This window comes from Lutra lutra, chromosome 7 (genome assembly GCF_902655055.1).
Source record: "Lutra lutra chromosome 7, mLutLut1.2, whole genome shotgun sequence".
NCBI classification, from domain to species: Eukaryota; Metazoa; Chordata; class Mammalia; order Carnivora; family Mustelidae; genus Lutra; species Lutra lutra.
The window spans coordinates 16,074,078-16,098,037 of record NC_062284.1 but is presented as its reverse complement, the minus strand read 5'-3'; the positions used below and the strand labels follow the sequence as shown (position 1 = coordinate 16,098,037).

The 23,960-nt window shown below is 42.1% G+C and overlaps 1 pseudogene; it reads right to left on the bottom strand.

Moving 5' to 3' along the window:
- Positions 1-126: 126 nt before the first annotated feature.
- On the bottom strand, positions 127-19,142 carry LOC125103886 (persulfide dioxygenase ETHE1, mitochondrial-like; annotated as a pseudogene).
- Positions 19,143-23,960: the final 4,818 nt, after the last annotated feature.

The following is a 23,960-nucleotide window of genomic DNA, read 5'->3' as shown; positions in this document are numbered from 1 at the left end:
TAATATAAATCTGACTTATTAATGACACGTTATGTTTTTTTTTAAGATTTTATTTATTTATTTGACAGACAGAGATCACAAGTAGGCAGAGAGGCCTACTTTTTTTTTTTTTTCAGAGCAAAAAAATAATAATTTTTATTTATTTATTTGAGACGCTCAGGGGCTGATGAGGGAGGGGAAGGAGAGAGGCCTGGCGATGGCACCTCTCTCTGTACCCCACCTAGTGCATTCTTATCGGAAATGAGCACCTGACAAAACTACGTCAGGAAGGGGGGCGTCTGGATCCCACAGCGCATGTTAGCTGGAACAGCAAAGTCTATCTGCTGAGGCTTGGGCAAGTTCAGGTTGTCCATGACCTTGACAAACTCCTCACAGCTGAGGGTGAGCCGCGGGTTCAAAGTCCGCTCCTCCTCCACGGTGGACACTGTGAGCCCACGGTAATCATGAGCAGGGTAGATCAGACAGTCTCCTGGAAGCGTGAAGATCTTTTCGTGGACTGAGTGGTACTAGGTCTTAGCACAGCCTTGCTGTCAATCCGTCTGTCCACACCCTCGAATGAGCAGGGCATCTCCAGTGAAGGCCATGCTGTGGTCATTCAGAACAAAAGTGACACAGCCCGGGGTGTGGCCAGGGCTTGCTCGGGTCTCCAAGGCGAAGCGCCCGAAGTGGATGGAGTCTCCATCCTCAATGTGCAAGGCAGCCTGGGCCCCACTAAGGCGGGAGATGACAGACTGGCAGCTGGGGAGTAGGGACCGGAGTAGCCCTGATCCCGTAATGTGGTCCGCGTAGCAGTGGGTATTCACAGCATACAGCAGCCGCAGCCCCAATTGACCAGCAGGGCATCCCGAGGCGCCATCTCCAGAACCGGGTTGATCAGAACGGCTCCCCGCTGAGCAGAGAGCCTGATGCAGGCTTGATCCCAGGACCCTGAGATCATGACCTGAGCGGAAGGCAGAGGCTTTAGCCCATTGAGCCACCCAGGCACCCCACCCGTTAGTTTTATACATTATTGATTTGACTTGACACTATTTTGTTATTGTTACATGTAGGCTTATAAGTGATTTGGGCCTTTAATTGTCTTTCTGCACTGCCCTTGACTGGTTTCACAATAGGGCTATAATAAGATCAAAAAATGAGTTGGAGAGCTTTCTCTATTTCTTTATTCTGAAAAATGTTGGTTAAAAAAGTATAGAGTTTTGGGCTCCAGGTAGTTAAAATTATCTTGTGAAATTGATTGAGGAGAGAGAGTTTTTAGACTGCTGATCCAGATTACTTAATGGCTGCTGGCTTGTTCACAATTTATTTGTTTTTGAGTCATTTTGGTGATTAAAATATTTGGGGGGAATTTGGCATTTCAACATTATTTTCAAATGGATTGGTACAAAATTGTTTATAGTGTTAACTTACAACTAATCTATAGCCATGGGGGCACCCAGCTGGCTCAGTCGGTGGAGTAAGCAACACTCGATCTCGGGATCAGAGTTCAAGCCCCACATCAGTGGTAGGGATTACATTAAAAAAACAAAACAAAACAAAACAAAAAAACTAAAAAAAAGTAAAACAAAATTATTTATCCATAGCTATGTTTCTTTTCCATTTCTGATTATGCTAACTTGTGGCTTTGTTTCCTCTTGATCAGTCTTACTAGAGATTTGCAAATAATACTTTTTCAAGGAACTAGATCTTGCTTTTGTTGTTTTTCTTCATTATTTTGTAAAAAAAAAAAAAAAAAGCAACTTTATTCTTATGCTTAGTTCCTTTCCATTTGGATTTGTTTTCTTTCTCTTTTAATGTCTGCTTTGGTTGGATATTTCATTCACGTATTTTCAATCTTTTAAACTGCTTATTAAGGGGGCACTGGGGTGGCTCAGACAGTTTAGCCTTTGACTCTTGATTTCAGCTCAGGTCATGATCTCAGGGTCCTGAGATCAAGCCCTGTGTCCCCCCCTCTGCTCTGGGCATGGAGCCTGCTTAAGATTCTCTCTCTCCCCCTCCCCCATTAAAAAAATAAAAATAAAATAAAATAAAGTGCTTCCTAAGGCTACAAAATATCCTCAAAGAGCTCATTTAGTTGTATCCTTCAAGTTTGATATTTACTATCATTTAGTTATACATATTTAATAATATTTTACAATTTAGAAATGTGTTTTTTAGTCCCCACTATATGGTGGTATTTTAGGGCTTTTGCAGTACAGTCTGAATATTATTGCATCCTGATTAAACAATATCTTCATCGAATGAAATTTGGAACTGTGTTGAGACTTCCTATGTAGTTCTGTGTGAGTTAAAAGCATCGGTCCTGTGTTTCATGTGTTCTTTGGGGTACCAGGGTAGCGTGAGGTGAAGGGCTGGGGAATTCAGGCTTTGGCAGGTTGAAAGACGCCGCGGGTGTTGGCGCGCGGAGGAAGCAAGCGTTCGTGCGTTTGTCAGTTGTCTTTACCTTTCTCATTTGTCAGCCTATCAAACTTTATGATGCAGGTTTCTGTATTGTACTGTATTGCATTTTTACACTCTATACCTTGGCATCAGGTATGTATTTTACTTAAGGACAATTTACAAATCAAAACAGAAACTTGCAATAAACTCCCTTTACAGTTGTGGTTATAAGAAGCCTCCAATTCCCTAAGGCTTGATTGATAAAACATGGCGTTTCTCCTATTCCTACGATAATGTTCAGCAAACTTTATGACAGAGGGAAACAGCTGGTAAAGTGGGTTCATGGAAAGGTGAAGGTAATATAGCCATAAAAAACAAGAGGATAATGATTTTAAAAGGGATAATAGTTGTAACAACACCATTAACCTTTTGCTTCAAATTACTGAGTGTGTGGTCTTCTTTAGGGATCTAATCAGAGGTTTTCAGTAACTGCACTGTGGGAAAAAGAAGAAACAATATAGAATTTGCTGTAATTTTTTCCCCTTAAAATTATTCTTTTCCTTAATCCATTAAGAAATCAAGACCATTGCTGGGCTTGGATTTACTTTGAAAATGTCTATAATTTGCTTCAAAGTGGAGAGAATGTTGAAGGATATATAGATAGATAGAGATAGAGAATAACTATCTAGGATATTATATGTGTGTACATGTATATAATATCTGTATGGTAGACCAGGATTCAAATACCTGGTGATAAGAACAGAGACCATTGCTGAGAGGGGAAGGCATTTTTATGAAGCTTAAGCATAGAACAGTATTTCCTATTCTCGGTTTATAAGTCCATTTGGGATTTCATATGCCATGTGGACGATAGTTTCATTTAGTGGCATTGAGAATCAGTCTCCCTTTAGACTTTGTGGTTTTACAGCTGACCAAGGTTGCGTGCAAGCAGCAAAGGTGAAATTAATAGCAGAGTGAATGGATCAATGAAAGCCAGATAAGCCAGACACTGCAGACATTAGTAAGACTAATTTAGATGAAAAACTATGATAACAGAATGTTTGTTGAGGAAAAGGAGAATTTTCGAGACAGGGGGCTCTTAAGCTGGTGTTAACGGTCACATGGAGTTTCTTGGACTAGAGAGGTCTTGAGAACTTCTCAAAATAGCGTGCACAATTTTGTAAGAAGATGCCTGTGTGAATTGTGTTGGGAGAAAGTCTGTAAGGTTCCGCAACTTCTCAAAATTGTGGGAGTTATGGGTCTCTAACCTCCATAAAAGTTAAAAACAGGGGCACCTGGGTGACTCAGTGGGGTAAGCCGCTGCCTTCAGCTCAGGTCATGATCTCAGGGTCCTGGGATGGAGCCCCACATCGTGCTCTCTGCTCAGCGGGGAGCCTGCTTCCCCCTCTCTCTTTGTTTGCCTCTCTGCCTACTTGTGATCTCTCTGTCAAATAAATAAATAAAATGTTTAAAAAAAAGTTAAAAACAAATGATCTAGAGGTAAAGGTAAATAAACCTTGTTGCCTGGTAACGATTAGATTTTCTAGTTCTAGAAGTTTCTGTAGCTAGAGTTTTGAAATTTGGTGCTTCTCAGCTCTCTCCTCTTCCAGAAGAGGCTACTAATGTCTTCTTTGGCCAATTTCTCAAAGTCTTGAACTTACAGGGTATTTCCTTCCCAAACCAACCTTTGGGATACATGGTCCAGCAAGTAAGAGAACACTTGGAAGTTAAAGAAGATACAGGAAGATGGGATAGTGAGGCGATCTGGTCCATCCTGGAAAATCTATGGCAAGGTTCTGATATATGCATGAGTTTCTCAACTTTATGTGTATCAAATATGACCCAAATATAGTTGGCTTATTGTTAAGGCCTTTGCTCATTTGTTTTTTAAAAAATTAGATGCAAATACTGCATCTCGAACTCTATTTGTTTTATATGTGACTCTTACTTAACTCTTATGTTTATCTCTCTCTTTTTTTTTTTATTCCACTTTTGTGACCTGAGTGTAGGCCAGACAGTTTTCAACTTTAGGATGTTATTGTCCTTCTTGTTCTGGGTTTCTGGGATTTTTTTTGAGAACCTGGGGAAAGGTACAGAGCTTTTCCTCAGAGACACGCTTATTCTGACATTAGTGGCAAGCAGTTGGAGAGCTTCCATAAATCCTTCAAAGAGTGTGGGTCTGAGAGGAAGAACTCTCGAGTTAGGCTCTGCTCATTTCTTGCCTGGTTCTACTGCCTGTGACTTGGGTAACTCCAGCCCAGTTTCCACAGTGGTCTTTTTCAAAGGCCAATGTGATTGTTTTGCACCCCTGCTGAAAACCTTCTGGTGGTTTCCCAGTGCATACAGGCTAAACTCCATAAGGCCCAGTCTGCTCCAAGTACCTGAATGCTTCTCACAACCATCTTCTTGTCTATCTCGCCTGCTGTTCCCTACCTCATGCTATATACTCCAGTGTACACCCTGCCTCTTGTTTCCCTCTATTATGCACATACCCTGCCCCGTTTTTCTTTGAACTTGCCATGCTGTTCTGGTGCCCAGTCCTGACATTTGCTCCTCCCAGTTTGGCTGGCTACCCCTTGAGTATGCTTGGTGATCTCCCACCTACCCTTCAGGTCCCATCCATCTCTTCCTGAGTGAGGCCACTCTGACACCCTCCTTGCCTACTCACACCTGGTATGGTGGCCATTGCCTCCTATGTCCCACCATGGGTCCTTGTCATTGTAATTCTCAGCATACTGTAGTTCATTTATTTATCAATATGTTTGTAAGTTTACTATAGACAGAAACTAATTTTTTATTCATATCTGTAGCCCATTTCCTAGTAGGTTTCCTTTTAGTCAACTTCCTGTTTAAATTTCAGCTTTGTTGCATGAATGTTTCATTTGGGTTTATTGGGTGCCACAAGGAATTTATTAGCAGGAAATATTCCAAAATTTGAAAAGCAAGTCACCAGTTGATAATATACAATCACTCTGATCCAAGTCAGTCTATCAGGAGAACAATTTTCCCTCTGTCCCTCTCTTTCTTTCTTTCTCTATCATTTTTTGGAATAGTATTGTGAGAAAAAAAAAAAACATGTTGTTTTTTCTAAAAGAACTAAATTCAAATTCTAGATCTTCCATTTGTTATTAGGTGACCTTAGTGGAAGCCCACTGTTCTACTTAGCACTTACTCTATTCATCTCCAAATTAAGGGTCATAAATATACTTTTTTTTAATCTCATAAGAAAACTATATGGGAATCATGCCTGTATGCATAAATTGCTTTGGGTGATGTAACATAGAAGTGTTAGGAGCATTAGTTGTGGACTGCTGGACTTCTAGAACCATTATGTCAATCTGAAAGTGAGCGCCAAGTGAGAGTGTTCAGACAGGAATAGAAAAGGAGCATCCTTCTCCCCACTCTCTCTTCCTGTGTGCATTGTAGGCATCATCAATGGATAGCAGAGCTCTTTGTTTCAGACTCTTTCTCAAGATGTCATTAACCAGGGTTGATGATTAATCAAGCAGTCCTTAACTGGGTTAAGCTATTAATCAGAGTGGGCTCAAGAGAGAAAATATATGTGCTATTTTTAATGCTAGAGTCTGTGACCCATGAAAGAAACAATGAGTAGGGAAGAATCTTGTTAATATTACAAGTCCACAGACAAATGCCCATTTCACTGCCAGCAGCAACTGTGGTGTTCCATTGTCTTCCTTCCTGATGGCAGGATTTTGCCCAGGCCCAGGGTTCCTCAAAATCAAAATGGGATATTGTGTTCTTTTCTTTGTAGCAGGATGTGGTCATGGAGCATGAGTTTTGGCCAATGGGATAGAAGCTTCAATGTTGAGTGGCAGTTTCTGGGAACTGCTCTCAGGAGGCGGCTGATGCCAGCTCTTTGCTTCGCTGTCCCTACGTGTCTTCCCTCATTCTGCTGCTGGCATGAGGACGTGCCCCAAGGAGTGATGACAAAGCAGTCAACAGGAGAGCTTGTGTCTTTGAGGACAATACTGAGTTGGTCCTCTGGACCAGCCCCAGACTAAACTTCTCTTTTGTTTAAGACACTGTTAAATAGTCACTGAAATCTGCTGAGAGTCTGCCCTTCCCCGTAACGGTCTGTTTATTTAGCCTCCCTCCTTGGGAGTTCTTAGCACATTCACGTGTAAGGCAAAACACACTTACTGTAGGGGTAGTAAGGCCAACAGAAAGACTTTTGTGTACTTTTCCAAGTTGGAAAAACATGTCCGGTCGATGTCTGCTGGGACTGTTGCCGTAAGTGGCAGCAGGAATGTGATGAGGTAACAGAGCTACGGATTGGGAAATTGGGATGTTGGATTTTGATCGGGGTTCTACATAAGTTGTCTGAGATTGTCCTATGCCCTAGAGCCTTGATTTTCTATTTAAAATGATGTGTCATGGGGCGCGCCCCACTGGCTAAGTTGGTGAAGCATCTGACTCTTGGTTCCAGCTCAGGCCATGATCTCAGGGTCATGGGATCGAGCCCCACATCAGGCTCCATGCTCAGTGCAACGTCTGCTTGAGGTTTATCCTTCTCCCTCTCCCCATAACCCTACCTCCTCCTCTCTCTACCTCTTGCTCTCTCTCTTCCTAAAATAAAGTTTTAAAAATAAAAAAATAAAAAATAAATAAAAATGACATGTACCTCTGAAGGAAAGTGGGGAGAGGTTCATGCCAATGTAGGGTGAGAGGCTGGAGCCTTTCCAAATCCAAGAGATCTCACCACCAAGTTGGGGGCTGACCTGTTAGCTGGCAGGGGCCCTGTCAGGGGATTTGTGAAAAAGGGACATTAGATCCCTGACACCTTTGTATTGTAACATTCCCATATCCGTACATATAGCCAACATGCCTCATCAATTTTCAACAGTGAATAGTTCTCTGCATTTGGTACGTGCTGCATGCTTTAAATTTCTGTCACAGAACTCCACTTTCCCCCTTGTCTTTATATTCTGTTTAGGTTTGAGTATCTATATTTATACTGACTACAGTAAAAAAAAAAAGTATATAATAAAGTCATTCGACATCAAGAACAGCTTTTTATCTGCTTTGTCAGAACATCATTTAAACAGCTACATTCTCTTAATGCACAGTAGTTAAATAAACTCCAAGATTCTTATCCTGCAATAACCCATTAAATCATCTTAAATACTGTGTCATAATGACAACTTGATGCAACCAGATGTGATATTTGGGGATTTAAAAGAAATACTTTTCTAAAGACACAGCCTCCTGATTTTACGTTCTTGAGGCCGTTTGCACAGCTGTTAAATCTCACCGTTCCCACTTTCTGTGGCTGTATATCACTTCTGCTCTGCCTCACGCATGGCATTACCGAAGTGCAAACGAAATGTTCCCCAGGACATTGTGATGTGCGCAAACGAAATGTTCCCCAGGATGTTGTGATGTGCACTTTTGAGAAATCCACGTCCGCCATGATTTAGTTCTCAACGTGTGATTTCCTCACTCTGGAAATGCACAAACAAGTGTCATCCCACTGCAACATGACAGCACTAATATCAGGCCTTGGAAGATGCCCCGTGATCTGGACACCTTGGTAAGTCCACTGAGCCCCAAAGGCAGTATTCATCATACCCAGGCTAATAGAAGGAAGGCACAGCCTTGCATGGTACACAGCTGAAAAGTACAAACCCACATTCGGGTTAGGAATCCCCTACCGACAGTGTGTTTTCAATGCCATCAAAATACTAACCTGAGTATTCCGTTTCACCCCTGCAATGAATTATTTATAAAAGGTGTAAGCTTCATAGTACTTGAAGTTTCCACGTCACAAGGGATCAGAAGTGAACTTTTGAACTTCTGATTTTATCAGCTGGTATAAAAGTTGGCACAATTCAAAGTTGGGTATGTGATGAACCATCAAAGAGAGAGAACCCATTTGACAATGTTATACATCGTGTGCAGGGAAAGATAATGCCACCATCAAGCAGGAATCCTAGAAATTAGGTCATAACAGGCAGTACAAGTGGGCCCTAATGAACCCGGATTCATATCTGTGGTGAAATTATATGCTGGATAATGTCCTTGGAAAAGCTGCCATATTTCAGTCTGGAAAGAAGCCCATTGCTGATACAACAAATCAATTGATAAGAAGTGTCTTTATTGCACTCAATAAAAAAAACAGCGCAACCCCAAATAAACATACACGGCTCATAAAACAAATTGCTCACCTAAAATGAATTACACTCAAAGTTTTTTTTTTAAAGTAAATTACACAGAATATTCAGTGATGTTTCCATCCACTAAAGAGTAAGATTATAAACAGCACTAAAAGTAAATGTTTCCACGTTTCTTTTTAGTTCTGTTTTTTTTTTTTTTTTTTTTTTTTGGGTTGTTGTTGTTCAATCTACAGGATTACCAAGAGCAAAACGTAAAAGGAAAAAAAAAGTGGTAGAAATTGCCTGTTTTGTGAAATATAGGAAAAAATATACCATCTGTGATTTAGCACGGTTCTCCATATCCCATCTGTGATCTAAGCACGGTTCTTAACAAAGGCTGAATCCATTGTAGTTCAGTATGATTTTAAAGAAAGTTTTCCTAAGAAGACTACTTTTGTTAAGACGCTAGTATTTTTGGCATGGAGTTCCTTCTGAATGAAATAGTAAATAGTAAATATGGTCTTCATGACTATTTTAAAAATTTGTCATTTTTGTTGCATGCAAGGGCTTCACAGTTCTGAAAAGCTAATAAACCAGACCTACCTTCTATCACCTTGTCCCTGAAAACTTGATAAATTGTTTATTTCAAATTTAAAAAAAATTGTTAATTTCAAATAAATTTTGAACCCTGTGTGATGGGTTTCTGTTTCTTTGTGGTTGCTTAAACTACAAGGAGAAGTCTTATGAAGACTTTATTTATTTATTTATTTATTTATTTTTATGAGAGCACATATGAGTGTAGGGGAGGGGGAAGGTGCAGAGGGAGAGGGACAGAGAGAGGAATCTTAAGGCTGAGATTCCTCTGAGAATCTGAAGCTCCACACTCAGTTCGGAGCCCAATGTGGGGCTCAAACTCATGACTCTGAGATCATGGCCTGAGCTGAAATCAAGAGTCAGACACTCAACCAGTTGAGCCACCCAGGCTCCCCTATTACCAAGAATCTTGTTAGGTGGGTTTTCATGTACAAGGGAGTCTAAAAGCATTGAATAATGTCATTATGCTGTTTTAATAAATGTAGTTTGGCTAAGTATTAATTAGAAAACACAATTTGCTCATCCCAATCTTTTCTTAGGATGATGCTGCTGTCTACCCACTTCCCTCCAATGAACTCATTTGGTGATATGAAGCCCCTCGTGGGCACCCCTGCCTGTCACCATAAAGTAACATAAAAATAGCCTTAAAATTATTGGGACTTTTGAATGGATAATTCTATGTTGGGGGACTGTCCTGGGCATGGTAGGATGGTAAGCAGCATCCCTGACTTCTACCCACTACAACCCAGGAGGACCCCACTCCCCCAGCGTGACAACCACAGAAATAAACCACCACAAATTTCCAAATGTCTTCCGGGGTGGGGGGAATCACCTTTGGGTGAGAACCACTCATATAAAAGGAGTTGTTAAATTCTCATATTAGCAATTGTCAGAAACAAGTTTTTTTTTCTCTTTTTTTTTGCAGAGTAATAGTCAATGATTTATTCCTAACTTCATATAGTGAATAAAGATGGGATGGAGACTACTGCTGATTAGAGAAAGGAAAAAAGGTGAGAAGTGGTTGAGGGAAGCTAGGGCCACAAAAACTGTTTTGTAATGTGTGAAAAACAGAGAAGAGACAACACCATTGTCATCCAACACAGTCCAGTTCTCCACTACCTAGAACTATTCTTAAATTAACCAGGTTGTCTCAAAGCACCATTCCTTCCTTCATGCTGTGTCCTTGGGGTATGTGTGTGTTTGGTGAGGGGGTGAGGTTGTCCAGCCTTCCTTGGCCTGAAAAAATCCTCTTCATTTGGCAAAGTTCAACTCTCATGTCTTGTCCATTTTTTCTTTGAGGGTCTCCCAGGTCCCACTGGTAACCTAACCTTTTGCTTTCTGTTTCCACGTTGTGAACTTCTGTTAATTTCAATTTAGTGCTTTTCATATTCTGCTCCATATTTCAGGTAAGTGGTTTGATATCTGCCTCTCAAGATATTATAAACTCTTGGAAGCTAGGGTCTCATCATTGCTGTCTACAACATCTAGTCTAGGGATTGTGTTTGACTGTGATTGACAGAAATCTGGCTTAAAGAAACTGAAATAGGGGGACGCCTGGGTGGCTCAGTTGGTTAAGCAGCTGCCTTCGGCTCAGGTCATGATCCCAGCATCCTGGGATCGAGTCCCACATCGGGCTCCTTGCTTGGCGGGGAGCCTGCTTCTCCCTCTGCCTTTGCCTGCCATTCTGTCTGCCTGTGCTCGCTCTCTCTCACTCTCTCTCTGACAAATAAATAAAAAAAAATCTTAAAAAAAAAAAAAAAAAGAAACTGAAATAGGGAACTTGTTTCCTTTATATGATAAGAAGCCTAGAAGTAGGCAGCTGAAGCCACTGGTTCGGCAACTCGACAACAAGTCTACATCTCCAGACTTCTCTGGGTGTTTTCTTCTTGGTTGCAAGATGGCGGCATCTCAGCCAGCCTTCATCTCTGTGTTCTGGACAGGCAAGAGTAGGGTTCTGCAGAGACCTGCACACTTCCTTATCTCTTAGGTCAGAACTGACTCTCATGGCAATTCCTAAGCATAGCAGGGGTGGGGGGTGGGCAGTGGTGTTGAGTTTTATAGCCTATTGTAGAAATTGACAAAAGGAAGCAGGTTGGAATAGGTTTCAAGTTAGCTGCCCTCCCGATGGCTGACAACTCGCTCAGTGCTTGTGCAAGGCGTGCAAGGTTAGACGGTGGTCCAGCAAGAGCTCTTCCTCACAAGGCCTTTGGAACAGTAAGAACAATTACCAGCATTTTAAGAAATGTAAAACATTTAAGAAATTTAAGAAATTTCCTCAAGTGTGCCGTGAAGCTATAAATTAAGCCTTAATTCAACAGTTGCTTTCAAAAGAGTTAAATAAATATTCATGCATCCTTATTTTTTGCTTTTTGATTCTTTATGTCACAGGGGATGGATTTGATAAAAATAATATGTAGGGGGAGGCACAGAAGTCAGAATGAGGGGGTGCCCGGATGGCTCAGTCAGTGAAGCGTCAGCCTTCAGCTCAGGTCATGATCTCAGGGTCCTGGGATTGAGCCCCACGTCGGGCTCCATGATCAGCGGGGAGTCTGCTGCTCCCTTTCCTTCTGCTGCTCCTCCTACTTGGGCTCTCTCTCTCTCTCAAATAAATAAAGCCTTAAAAAAAAAGTTGGATTGCAAGGATGTGGGGCAGAAGGAAAGCACAAGTATGATTTTACTGTGTTGTGCCATGAGGTTCCAGGGCCAGAAGGACCTGAAAGGCGAAAAGAAATATGGATGGCTGACATGAACTGTGTCGTCACACTAGGATTAGAATAGAGGTGTCACATGTTAAAACTTGATTTTAAGATTTATCTGTCAGATGATTTATTTTTCAGGCCCATCTGAAAATTTACATAAAGACATCTCATAACCATTTGAGATGTAGTTTGCCTTTTTTTCCACCCCAGTCTTACTGTTTCCCCAAGGAGCCTACGTAAAGCCCAGAAATAGGTGTGTTAGGCTGTCTGCTTGTATTTTTTTTTCTCCCAAATATGGATATTGGCATATTTAACCTGTAACCACAGTGTTAGGTAGAAAACATTCATTTCATTTTCTTCAGTAACTGTGGCAATTTTAACCAAGAAAGGCCACATTGTTTTCTTTTCTTTTCCTAAGTCAAACTCTTGTCTCTTCAATAGAGGCTCACTTTGGGGTTGCGTTAAACAAAGGAGCACATTCTGTTCGGATATTTACTAGGGCAAACCTCAGTCTCTCCCTGTCTCCGGGCTTTCCTCACAGAAGAGCTCACTAGAGGAGCATTTTCCCCCAGCAAGAGATCTGCAGATCCACATTCCTCCACCACATCTTTTCCCTAGAAATTTCTTTCACTTCATCTGGTCTTGGGTGTGATAAATGACACGGGGGTCATGGTGGCCTGAATGCAAACTCAGAGAAAGAAAAATTGGGGGGGGGGTTGTAGAAAAATAGTATTTCTCTTTTCTTATCTTAAATAATACAATTATAAAAAATAAATAAAATAAAATAAAATAATAAACTTACATCTAATTGATTCATGGGTCTTTTCTCATGAAACAGTAAACACTATTAGGAGACATAATGATAAATTATGGGGGTAGGATCTTTGCAAACATTTGCCATTGACTGGTAATAATGGCAGGGAGTGCATAAGATTGATCACACCTGGCTGGCTCTCGAGTCATTGGGTCCAATCGCCTGTCATGGCAGCTACACCAAGAAACCCAAGTGTTCATGATGTTTCTATTACCTGCACTTTGTTCCTAATCATCCCAATGGACAAGTAATGAGGGAACATCTATGCATTTGGCTAAACTACAGATTTATGTTGTACTTTCTACAAGCTCCTGAGGAAAATAATTATTGTTTTGTGTAGCCTTTTTTTCTTTATTATTCACTTTTGGTTGTCCTGATACTCACTTAGATGCTGTTGCTTTAAGGGAAGAATTGCAAGGTAGAATTTTTGGGTTTCCATTGGGAAATAAGCTAATGTTCCTCTTATCCTTAATCTTGTTGGTTTAAAAATTATTTCAGATTGTGAAAGTGACGCAACGACATCCTAAAAAGTATGCAGAATAGGGAAAAATAAATTATTCTTGGGCCCGGACAGGGGTGCAGAAGGCTGTGTGTTGAAGTGTTGATGGCAAGAGTGAAAATCAGAGAACAAACTATATGTCCATCACTAAGGAAACAGGTACATAAAAGTTGCCCTGAACATGTTAGGGAAATCAATGCTGCTACTAACAAGTAAGGTAGATATTTGTGTACTGATACAGAAAGTTTTTTTTTTTTTTTAAGACCAATGTTTAATTGAAAAAAGAAAAATTGCAGAATAACATAAAAAAGTGATAACTTATTAAATATATTATCATATTATTAAAGACACTCAATACTTATATACTTCTGTAATTATATATCTATGTTAATGCATAGAAAAAATGTCTAGAAAGACGCTCACTACCCTGGAGAGGCTGGGAAATGGGGAAGGGTTATCACCAAAATATATTCATTTTTGTCTAGTGCTTTTGAAAACAAAGACAAAAGAACTGTTTAAAATGAAGGAGGAAAAAAAAAAAGTCCCGAATCTCCTTACTCTAACAAAAATGCTATCAGTCTTCTGTGATTTTTTCCTTCTAATCGTTTTTCATTTGTGTATATCATACACAGTTGTGCTTTGAGTGAACATAACATTTAAAACGATAATATTGTTTAAAATCAGAGAAGGATGAGAAAGAAAACCAATGTTGGGTAAATCCACCATCCACATTTAGTCCTGCTAAGTTACATTTAGTAATTTAGGAATTACATGTTTAGGAAATGCTAAACATCCTTTGAGTGAAAGCCTTCTTCCCTTTGTCCATGAGCACCGTTCACCCATCCCTGTCTTTCCCTCCTAATTTTCAAAGGACTACCAAAATTTCCAGAGGATTTCTAAGACTTCTTTTTAGGAAGAGAAATAAAAGCATATATACCAAGGTGTGTAAAATAATGACCATAACTGACATTTGGTGAACATTTATCATAAAACTGTTAGACACTCTTCTAAAGCACTTTGTGACTCAACCCATTTAACCCCCATAGATCTGTGAGTTACAAGGTATGGTTGTTACCATTTTACTGAGAGGAAACTGAAGGACAGAGAAGCTAGGGAAACTGTTGACAGTTACGCAGCTAGAAAGTGATGGACCCGGGATACCAATCCAGGGAATATGGCTCCCAAGTTTCCACAAGCATTTTTGCCAACCTGCCCCAATGATAATAGATCCTTAATAGTAGAAACTCATGATACTATATTTCCATCTGAGTCTTTAAATTTTACACAAAGGAGGTCCCACCACACCTGCTACTCTGCACCTTACTTTTTTACCTTTGAATTTAAAAGAGGTTTTTTTTTTTTCCATAGCTTATTCAAAAGAATCTTATTTTAATACATTGCAGAGTTTTCTATTGTAGGGATGCAACTCTACTCCTAAATGTTATAGCCCTTTTTTTTTTCTGTTTCTTTTTGGTGTTTTCACCTGTATTGCTTTATTTGTTTCTCCCTCTTCTGGGGTCAATTTTGTACATTGTGTTTTTCTAGAAAGTGCTTCATGTCCCTCTCTGTTCTTTCTTTCCTTTTCTGCTCTTACCTTTATTATCCTCCTTCATTTATTATGTCGGCATATTTTATTGTTGTTTTTCTTAACTTCTGGAATTGGATATTTAAGTAATTCATTTTTACTTATTTCATTATATAAGTTTTTAATGCCGTGAATCGAGACACACACATTTTCCCCCCTCTGATATTCTGCTTAAAACAAAATCCATGAGTAATTTCTTGTTTAAAACTATCTAGTTGGTGGACTTTTTCCCTTCTAATTCACACTTCTATATTCCCGCCTTGCATTACTCTTGTTCTTGCCTTGCATGTCCTGGTTGATGATGGTTACATCTTCATATTTTATATTATTAAGGTTGATAGTCTTTATCTTATCCTCTCCTATTTCCCATAGTAAGTTAATTGCTTATTTAAATTGCTTTATTTAGCAATTAAAATAAGCAAATAATTGCTTATTTTCATTGCTTATTTAAATAAATTCGATGCCCATACACAGTATTTTGTGTCCCGAATTTGAAACTAAACGTGATCATTTTGTTTTTTATCCTTTTCGACAGAAGCAAGCGTAGTATTCTATGTATATGGTAAGGTACTTGGTGGTTGCTTCAACATTGGATGTTTAGATTTCTTCCCATTTTCCTTTCTTGCACGTTATACTGTAAAGGTGTTTTTAAGGATTTATCTCCAACCCTAGACTCTGCGTATTTCCACAGTGAGAGAGCTCAGTAGGTGGGATTGTGAGTGAGTGGGGGTTTTGAAGCCTCTTGTAATTTATGCGTCTCCGCCTGGGGCGGCCCTCACTCCTGCAGGAATCGTGCTAGACTGCCCTCTTCTGGCACACACTTTAACTGCAGACAGATTTCCATCCCCACAGCCCTCCTTACTTACATAGTTGGTAGCCAGACCTGGACCTGGAATTCAGTGGAAAGACCACTCTCCTGTCAGTGAGACCGTTTCTCCTTACTTCCAGAACCTTTTTTCTTGACGTTCAGCATATTTCCTGGACTGAATCTCAGAACCTTTTCCCAAACTGTCCCCGAGAGTTGAGACTGACTGCATTTGCTTTAAGAGAACCAGGGAATTTGGACTCTTAGGAATCCGTCGTGGAATCCTCTCCCCTTCCTTGAGATAATTTTCATGTCCTTATCTGCACAAATATCTACCTGCTCTGTTTTACTTTCATGCAAAACCCTGCAAATATTTTTGTCAAGTTAGTACCCAGCAGGGGCTAACTTCAGATGTAGCATGTTACCTTTGTGCTTTTAACCAAAAACCAACCCATAAAGGCTTTCTTACCTAGTTTCAGTAGTAAGGGCCAGCTGGGTTGGGGCTGCCTTGTTGACAGGCCCACAAGCGAGGTGTGAGCACAATCTATTGCTATCAAATAACCTTTTCCTGCAATGGTGTTGGACACAAGATGACCCAGACTGAGCTGATTCTCTTGTCCCCAAATCACTTCAAGCCAGTACATTGAGCCCCTCTCTTGGCCCGTCCTACTACCTTACCTTCCCCACATATTCTATCTGCCACATATCACTTAAAATCCATCCTTTCTCTCCCTCCCACTGCTAGCACCCTGCCTCCTCCAGGCTGCCTCAGAATCTCACCTGGACTCCTGCACTGGCCTCCAACTGGTCTGCTTTCAAAGCTCCCCTTTCGGTCCCTTACTTGGCACAGCAGTCTGGGGAATTTTTCTAACATGAAAATTTTTACTTAAAAGCCTTCTGCAGCCACTACAACTTTTATGATTAAGTTCAAGTTCATTAATAGGACAGGGTTTGCTCTCTGTCCTGCCTGTGGGTTTTTGTGCATGCTCCTTCCTCTTCTGGAACACTCTTCTCTCCCTTCTCTGTGAGTAAATCCCACCCATTCTAAGACCTAACCTTAGATTTTACTTCTCCAGACAAATCTTCCTGCATCTTCCAGGTTCTCTGGATTTATGGCTCCCATGGTTCCCTGTCCCACACTTGTCACATTGTATTAAATCCAGCTGATGAGCCCCTAAGTTCTGTAAAGTCAGGGTATCTTGGTTTGGGGGATTCTATCAATTAGAAATTTCACCTGACAGTGACAAAGGCTAAGCAGAATAAGATAAAAGGATATTTTCCCCACATACCACAGTCCTGAGAAAACTACCTCAGAGTTGGTATGGGGGTTCCAGTTGCCCACTGGAGAGAGTTCCCCTCTAGTGCTGCTGTGCAACCTTAGTCCTTGGCTCTCATCCTTAAGGGTACCTCATGGTCCAATATAGCTGCCAGAGCTCTAGCCATTACAGCCATGATCCAGACAGGAAAAAAAGAGGAAGGAGAGAAGGACAAAGAAGTCTGCACAGCCAGTTGTCCCCCCTTTAAAAAGCTTTCTCATAATCCTTCCTTACAATGTCTGCTTCTGTTTCATTAGTCAGACCTTATTTACATGATGATACCCAGCTACAAGGACAGTTGGGAATTAGTCTTCCCTAGGTATAATGCCACCCCAACTAAAGTTGGAGTTCTGGGACTGGGAAAGAAGATGGGACTGGGTATGTTCAAACAACCAGTAACTTCTGCTGTGGTCATCATAGTATCTCAAGGTTTACCTTTTTGAGTTCTCAGTAGATGTTCATGAAAGAGTGAATGTGCCTCACTCCAACCAAAGGAGCAGACAGCCCTGGACACAGAGGGTAAAGGTAATCAAATAGTTAGGATAGGAAGTGTTATACTTAGGTCAATAGAAACCACCTCCCTTATAACGATGAGCTTGACCCATCAATAAGTGACATGGCAACACCTGTTTCCCTGATTTGTTCTTCGCTCCAGGTCCAGCACATAGAAGCAGGTAAGTGTGGCAAAGACATTCCTGGACTTGGGGCTCAAAGCTAGGGTTCTAGGCTTTGCTCTGTAACTAACAAGCTAGCTGGCTTTGTTCTCCTCACTTACCCTTCTAAATCATTTTCTTCAGTTGTAAATGAGGGCCTTTGCCATCTCTTCTATTCATCTGCTGTAGGGTGGAGGCAGCCTAAGAAGAGAATAAGATGATGTCTAATGGGCTAATGTGCGGACAGGCTGGCCTGAACAACAGTGGGCTGGCACGGACCTGGGGTCAGCTGACTACAGCCCTGCTTTCCAAGCCATGATGTACCCACACATCACCTGGGGCTCTTGTTAAATGCACACCTGCTTCAGTAGGTCTGGAGTGATGCCTGATGTTGGTGCTCTGCCCATTGGAACTCCAGGACCAGCTCTACCTTATGGTTTTCTGGGGGTCTGGGGGAGGCTATGGGGTGAGCAAAGATGAACTCAATGCTTGTGATCTCTATCTGAGTGCTCCAAGGATTCTGTCTTTCCCTGGAGAGCTGCTTGTCTTTGTCCTTTCTTGTCCAGCACATTCCCTACCCAATGGAGCCTGTGTTCCCCAGTGAACCGGCCTGTGTCCTCTGGGCAATCTTTGGGAGTTTGGCCTTGACCTTATTCATGCCTTTGCTTTGTGCCTTTGCTTTGCTGGGTCAAGTGGTGTCCAGACCACCACTGAAGGCCAGATCGTCTTTTAACCCTTGTGTGCAAAAATATCCACTTCGAACCTTAAACAAACAAACAAACAAAACACCATTCAGATAAAAATAAAGTGCACAAAGCAAACAGGATGTATAAACTCGGATTTGCTGATAATCAATAAACACTTCGAAGGACTTGCTATGAATGGCTTTGCTTTCCCTCATTGCCCTTCAACCTTTGCAAGCAGCTTACATTCAACAGAGCCCCAGGCCCAGGCAGGAACGGTAGAAGGAGGGATTTTTGTTTGGCTAGCATCACAAAACTGGCTCAGTTTTAAAAATGATGTTAAATTTTTTGACTTTTAAAAACAATAGGTATTTACTTGAAAATAAAGGCGGGAGACAGAAGACGTGGAGGAAGGCAAATCCCTTCTCTCTGGGTACGCACTGGTTCTCTGTTTCTCTCCCTCTGTTCTTAATGAGCACGAAAGGAAGTCATGCCCTCAACTTCTGAGCAACGTGGAATACCACAGAGGCATTAGACAAATGAAGGGGGGTGTTTTCTGTTTAATCTTTGGACCGACGTGTGAAGGTGGGGGCCTATGTTAATCCCATTTTATAGATGAGGGAACTGAGGCCATGACCTTACTGGGTTTTGGTTGATGATTTTTTTTTTTGATGATTTTTTTTTTTTTAAACGTGCAGTACACATAGGAATATATGTAAATTCTGACACCATTTGTTATAATTATGGGGAGACTTGGCCTAAGCACTAGCATTCTGGGATGCACTAGAGCGACTCCCAACTCAAAATAGGAAAATCAAATGTGGCCTCTCAGAGGAAACACCACGAACAGGAATGGGCTAAGTGAAGAGGGTGAGTAGGAAGGGCTCAGCTTCCAGGCATTACGGTACACTCCTTGGCTATAAATTCTTTGCAGGAGGTGAGAGGGACATCCACTTCCTCTTTGCATTCTTCATAATAGGCACGCAAAATAGGTGTGTTGACCATAATAGCAATATAATCTTCCAGAAACCAAATCTAGGGCCATGCTAGCCTCAATAGTTACTTGTCCGAATTATAAAAAGATGATCCCTCTGGGGGTAGGTGTTAGGCACAAGAACAAGGCACCCTCCCTAGACCCTGCTCTAAAGCCTATGGCTTTGAGCTTGGCCCCCATTTGCCTTAGGTATCTTGTTCAGTGCACCCTCTGCACAACAGTACCCATCAGAAGTCCTTGGTCATGAGATCCAGGCTCCTGGTCCTTGGCCCCTGAGCACCGTAACCCCATCTCCCCATCCCTGACACTGGGGAGAAGTAACAAGTGTGGGTCCTATTGGCATGGAGGCATAATGATGAACACCAGATACTTTCAAGACTGGATTTTGATGGTGGCAACAGTGTCCCAAGTGCCTGGAGGGACTGGGACGGAAGCAGTTCTGTGGATAAAACATGCAAGTCAAAATACCCAGAGACAGGCCTCTCTTCTTTCTAGAGATTCTCAGAGTGGCCTTGCTTAAACATGCCCTTTCTTGTACCTTGAAAATAACTTCAGGGAAAATAATTTTATTTGTCCCTCATTATTTTTATGTGACTAATAAATCACATATAATTCTGGCACTTCTTCTAATAGCAATTAGAATAAACAATAAGAATCATTTCAGCTGCTTGACAATTAGGGTTCTAATGAGTGAAATGGAAGTCGTGTGATGAGGATTTGGACAATTCATTAGTTGGAAACATAAGCAGTTTAAAAAAAAAACTAACGAAGTCTTTAGCTAAATTATTCAAAACACAATGAAAAATTGGACGGGAGGGACAGATGCCAGAAATAGGCCATATTCTTCACATTAGAAGGGGGGGAAAACATGCTGAAACAAATCCTAAAAAGGACATAAGAATCAAGAGACAGGATGGTGTAAAATCTTCCTATCGCTGAATGATAGGAAGGCACATTTTTCACTGTGCCAAAAGGCTTCCTCGCTTGGCCTGACGATATCCCCCGCTGGCTGAGTGACTGTTTCTCATTGGGCTACTTGCCCAGAGCTACCCAGCCAAGTGACCCAAATGCCTATCTCTTTACCTGTCCACCCTGCCATCTCCAAGGGCCAAGGTAAACTTCTCCTGAGGGGACATTTTAGAAATGGCAGAAATCAACACAGGAAATACGGAACTGGAGGTCATCTATATCTCCTTTCCTCCTTCCTTTTAACGTGAGCATAATTTCCTATAGTAAAATGCACAAATTTTACCCAAGTGTACAATCCGCGAATAGGGGCACATATGTGCCCACCTGTGTAGCCACCACTCAAACCAAGAACTAGAACACATCCATTATCCCAGAAACGTCCACATGCGCCCTCCAAGGGATCAGCACCCAGAAGCAACCGTTGACCCGCTATCACTGTAGGAAAGGGGCTTGTTCTAGATCTTCATATAAATGGAATCATAAGAGTAGTCAGTGTTTGGCATCTGGCACATAAAGCCATGCTGTGGCACATATCAGCAGATCCGCCCTTTTGATTGCTGTGAACGATTGCGGGCGTATGAATATACCACAATTTGTTCATCCATTCTGCTGCTGATAGACACTTGGATTATTTCCAGTTTTGGGCTATGCTGAATGAAGCTGCTCGGAGCATTCTCGCGGCACCCACGTTTTGTGGCCATCAACACTCCTCCCTAATAGGGGAATTCCTGGGTCACAGAGCGGGCTCTGTTTAATTTCACTAGAAAGTGCCGTATGATTTTTTTTTAGCTCGATCTTTTTTTTTTTCCTTTTTACATGGGCACTTCCTAAATGTTAATTGTTCAACTCGGACTTTATCCACAGGCGAGAGTCACAAAATTTAGAGCAATCTTCGTACCTTTGCGTTCCCTGGTGAGCGGTTCTTCACATCTCATTGTAAGTAAGGAAAAACCAGTAAGTCCTTCAGAGTCTTGTGTTCATCAGGTTTTGCTTGTACCTGCTGGTGAGGGATTGACTGTTACACAATTAAAAAAAAAAATGGTGTTTTACTGAGCAATACAAAGGGGAAGGCAGAAAGAGCCCATGGGTGGGGCAGAGCCCCTCCGGTCCTGCGGGAACCGGGCACCTCCCTCCGCCTGGGGCTGCCTGGCTGCGCGGCGCCACCTAGCGTCGGCCGGGCTCCCTGCCGCGCTTGCTCAGCGCCTCGTTGCTTTTGGACGTTTGAAATTACCCACCCGGAGCCCTGTCCCGGTGCCATCTTTTGCCAAAAACCGGAGAGGTCTTCTCAGCGTCCTTGGCTTTCATCTTGCATAGTTCCTGAGCCTTCTGGAAAGGGCGCCTCAAAGCGTCTGGCATCTTGATCCCCAGTCCTCGCTGTACCCTGTGGCTCTAAGCGCAGGACGACCATGGACAGCAGCCAGGGCTGCGCTAACCTGCAGGGACGTCCCCTCCTCCCCTCAGTCCTTCCCACTGTCCACCGCAGTCCTCCCCTCCTGGACAGCTCTCTAGGATGGAGTTTCATTTTTAAAAAGTCCTTTGGGAAAGCCAGAAAGGGGAACTGTGAATACTAACTAAGAACTTAACTTCTCTTGGAATAGGTGTGCCGGGTTGTGGGGTGTTTTAAGAGGCAACAGATTTCTAGGATCTGAAGAGACACCAGAGTATATGTAGGGTATTTTATATTTAATGTTCCAACAGGCCTCTGAGGGGGGTATCATTAACCCATTTTATAAATGAGGAAAGGGAGATTCAGAGAGGTTCAGTATTTTTTCCCAGGTCACACAGCCATTCCAGAAAGAACCAGATCTCAAACTCACCACTGGTTGTTTCCTTCTAGGCCAAAAGCACTTTTTATGATTCCCTCCCTCCTTCTTGTTTCCTTCCCCCACCCTTTACATCTTGTCCTGCTTTCCCAGGATGCTCATAAAATGTCACTCCCCTTACTTTAGATGTCACGTGTCACATGGTGGGAAGGAACTCCAGCTGGCCCTTACAGACACTGCCTGGCTCCCAGCCAACTGTCCTGAGCCTCCTGGAAAGGCCTAGTCCAATCATGGCTATGCTGAGATTTCCACACCCCTCCCATGTGACCTTCTGCTCTTTGCTCGTATGAAAAAGAATCCCTCTGGGATTTGAAATGTGTTGATGCTTCAGCTCCCTTTTCCCAGGAAGGGATGCTGATAGTGAAGCAAGTAGAAAAGTAAAAATCCAGGGCAGGAAGGGTTCTTGACATTCATTTAGTTCAGGTGCTGCAGGATACTGAGGGAGGAGGACAGTGTCCCAAGTACTGACCCAGCATGACTCGGTGGTGTGGAGAGCAGAGCCAGCATGGGTTACCATGACCTTGGCTGTCCCCGTACTGTCCCTGTGTGGAGAGAAGCCTACAGGGTGTCCATGGAGAGTGGGTATAAAGACATGCACAGGCAAAAATGAAACTGGAGGGGAACAGTCACTTGTCTGAGGGGACTTGTGAATTCATAAGTAATACCGACCAGCCCGTGTAGAGATGCTCTATGAGGGGTTGAATCGTGACCTCTGCAGCCTACGTGCCTCTTTTGCCTTACCCTGGTCTAGACCCTGTACGTTCATACCTGGAACCAAGGAAAAGGAAATAAGTCTACAGGATGTCTAGAAATTGCTGTGTGATTGCAGGAACTGCTGTCACAAAACCCAAGAAGATCATAGAGAAGATTCTTCTGGACAATGCCTTCATTTCCCTGAGGTTTCTCCATTGGCATGGCTGGCTGTAGGCCTGGTGCCATGATTTGCATGTTCAGTAATTCTCAGGGTGCCATTTTGAAAGAATCCAGGGAATCCATCAGCAAACATAACCTGATTTTATGAGCTCGAGCTGGCCTTGTCATGGTGCTGGGAGCACAAGAAGAGCTTCAGCAGCACTCAGAGACAGCCAGCATGGGCGGGGCACGAAAAACAATTATTTTCCACATGGCAGAACGAAGCCAAATGATAGAGCTTTTGTTTTGAACTCTCAGTAAAAGAACTCCCCTCATAGGAATCTCAAATGAGACACCTGGCCTTCCACCATTAAATTAGGGTTGCCAGATAAAGTAAATAAAAAGAAGGGACACCCAGTGAAATTTGATTTCTGGATCACCAATCAACAATTTTTTTAGTATAAGTATGTCCCAAATGTTGCATGAGACAGATTTACTTAAAATTATTATCCTTTATCTGAAACAAATGTAACCTAGGTATCCTGTGTTTTATCCAGCCACTCTAGGATCCCATATAAGGCAATTACCTGGAATGATTGCTGATATTTTTAAGAGCACATGATAGTATGATAAGGAATGGAGGGTTGTGGCTGGTGAAAGTTTTGACCCCCCCCTCTCTTGCAATCTGTATCCAAAAAGAGAGCATTAATCTCAGTAGATCAAGTGCCTCTAATTGTGGAGGCAGGCGTGTCTCACCTAGAAAAATTCAAGCCCGGCTATATAAACTACAGCAGAACTACGTTTTTTGGTTAAAAGAGAGGGGAATGGTATAGCAACCTGTTTGTTTGGAATTTAAATGCAGTCCAGCCTCTAAGACAAGTCTTTCGTGACTTAGAGCTGTTTCCTTGATGCTTTCTTCAAGGGTTGGTGTTCAGGGACTGTCTTTGAATGTAAATTACATTTTCGTTAAAAATAATTTGTTCTCAAGGACTGCCCAAGGGATGCAGCGGAGAGGACGGTCCTCATGACAGATGTGATTTGGACTGGTGTCCTTGGCAATTCTACAGGACAAGGGGGAAGCCAGGGTCTTCTTGTTGGAAGTGCTCCTAACTGTCCATCCACCCACACGTCCATCCCTCCATCCATCTGCCAAACACCTGGGTTCAGCACAGACGGAGAAGAGAG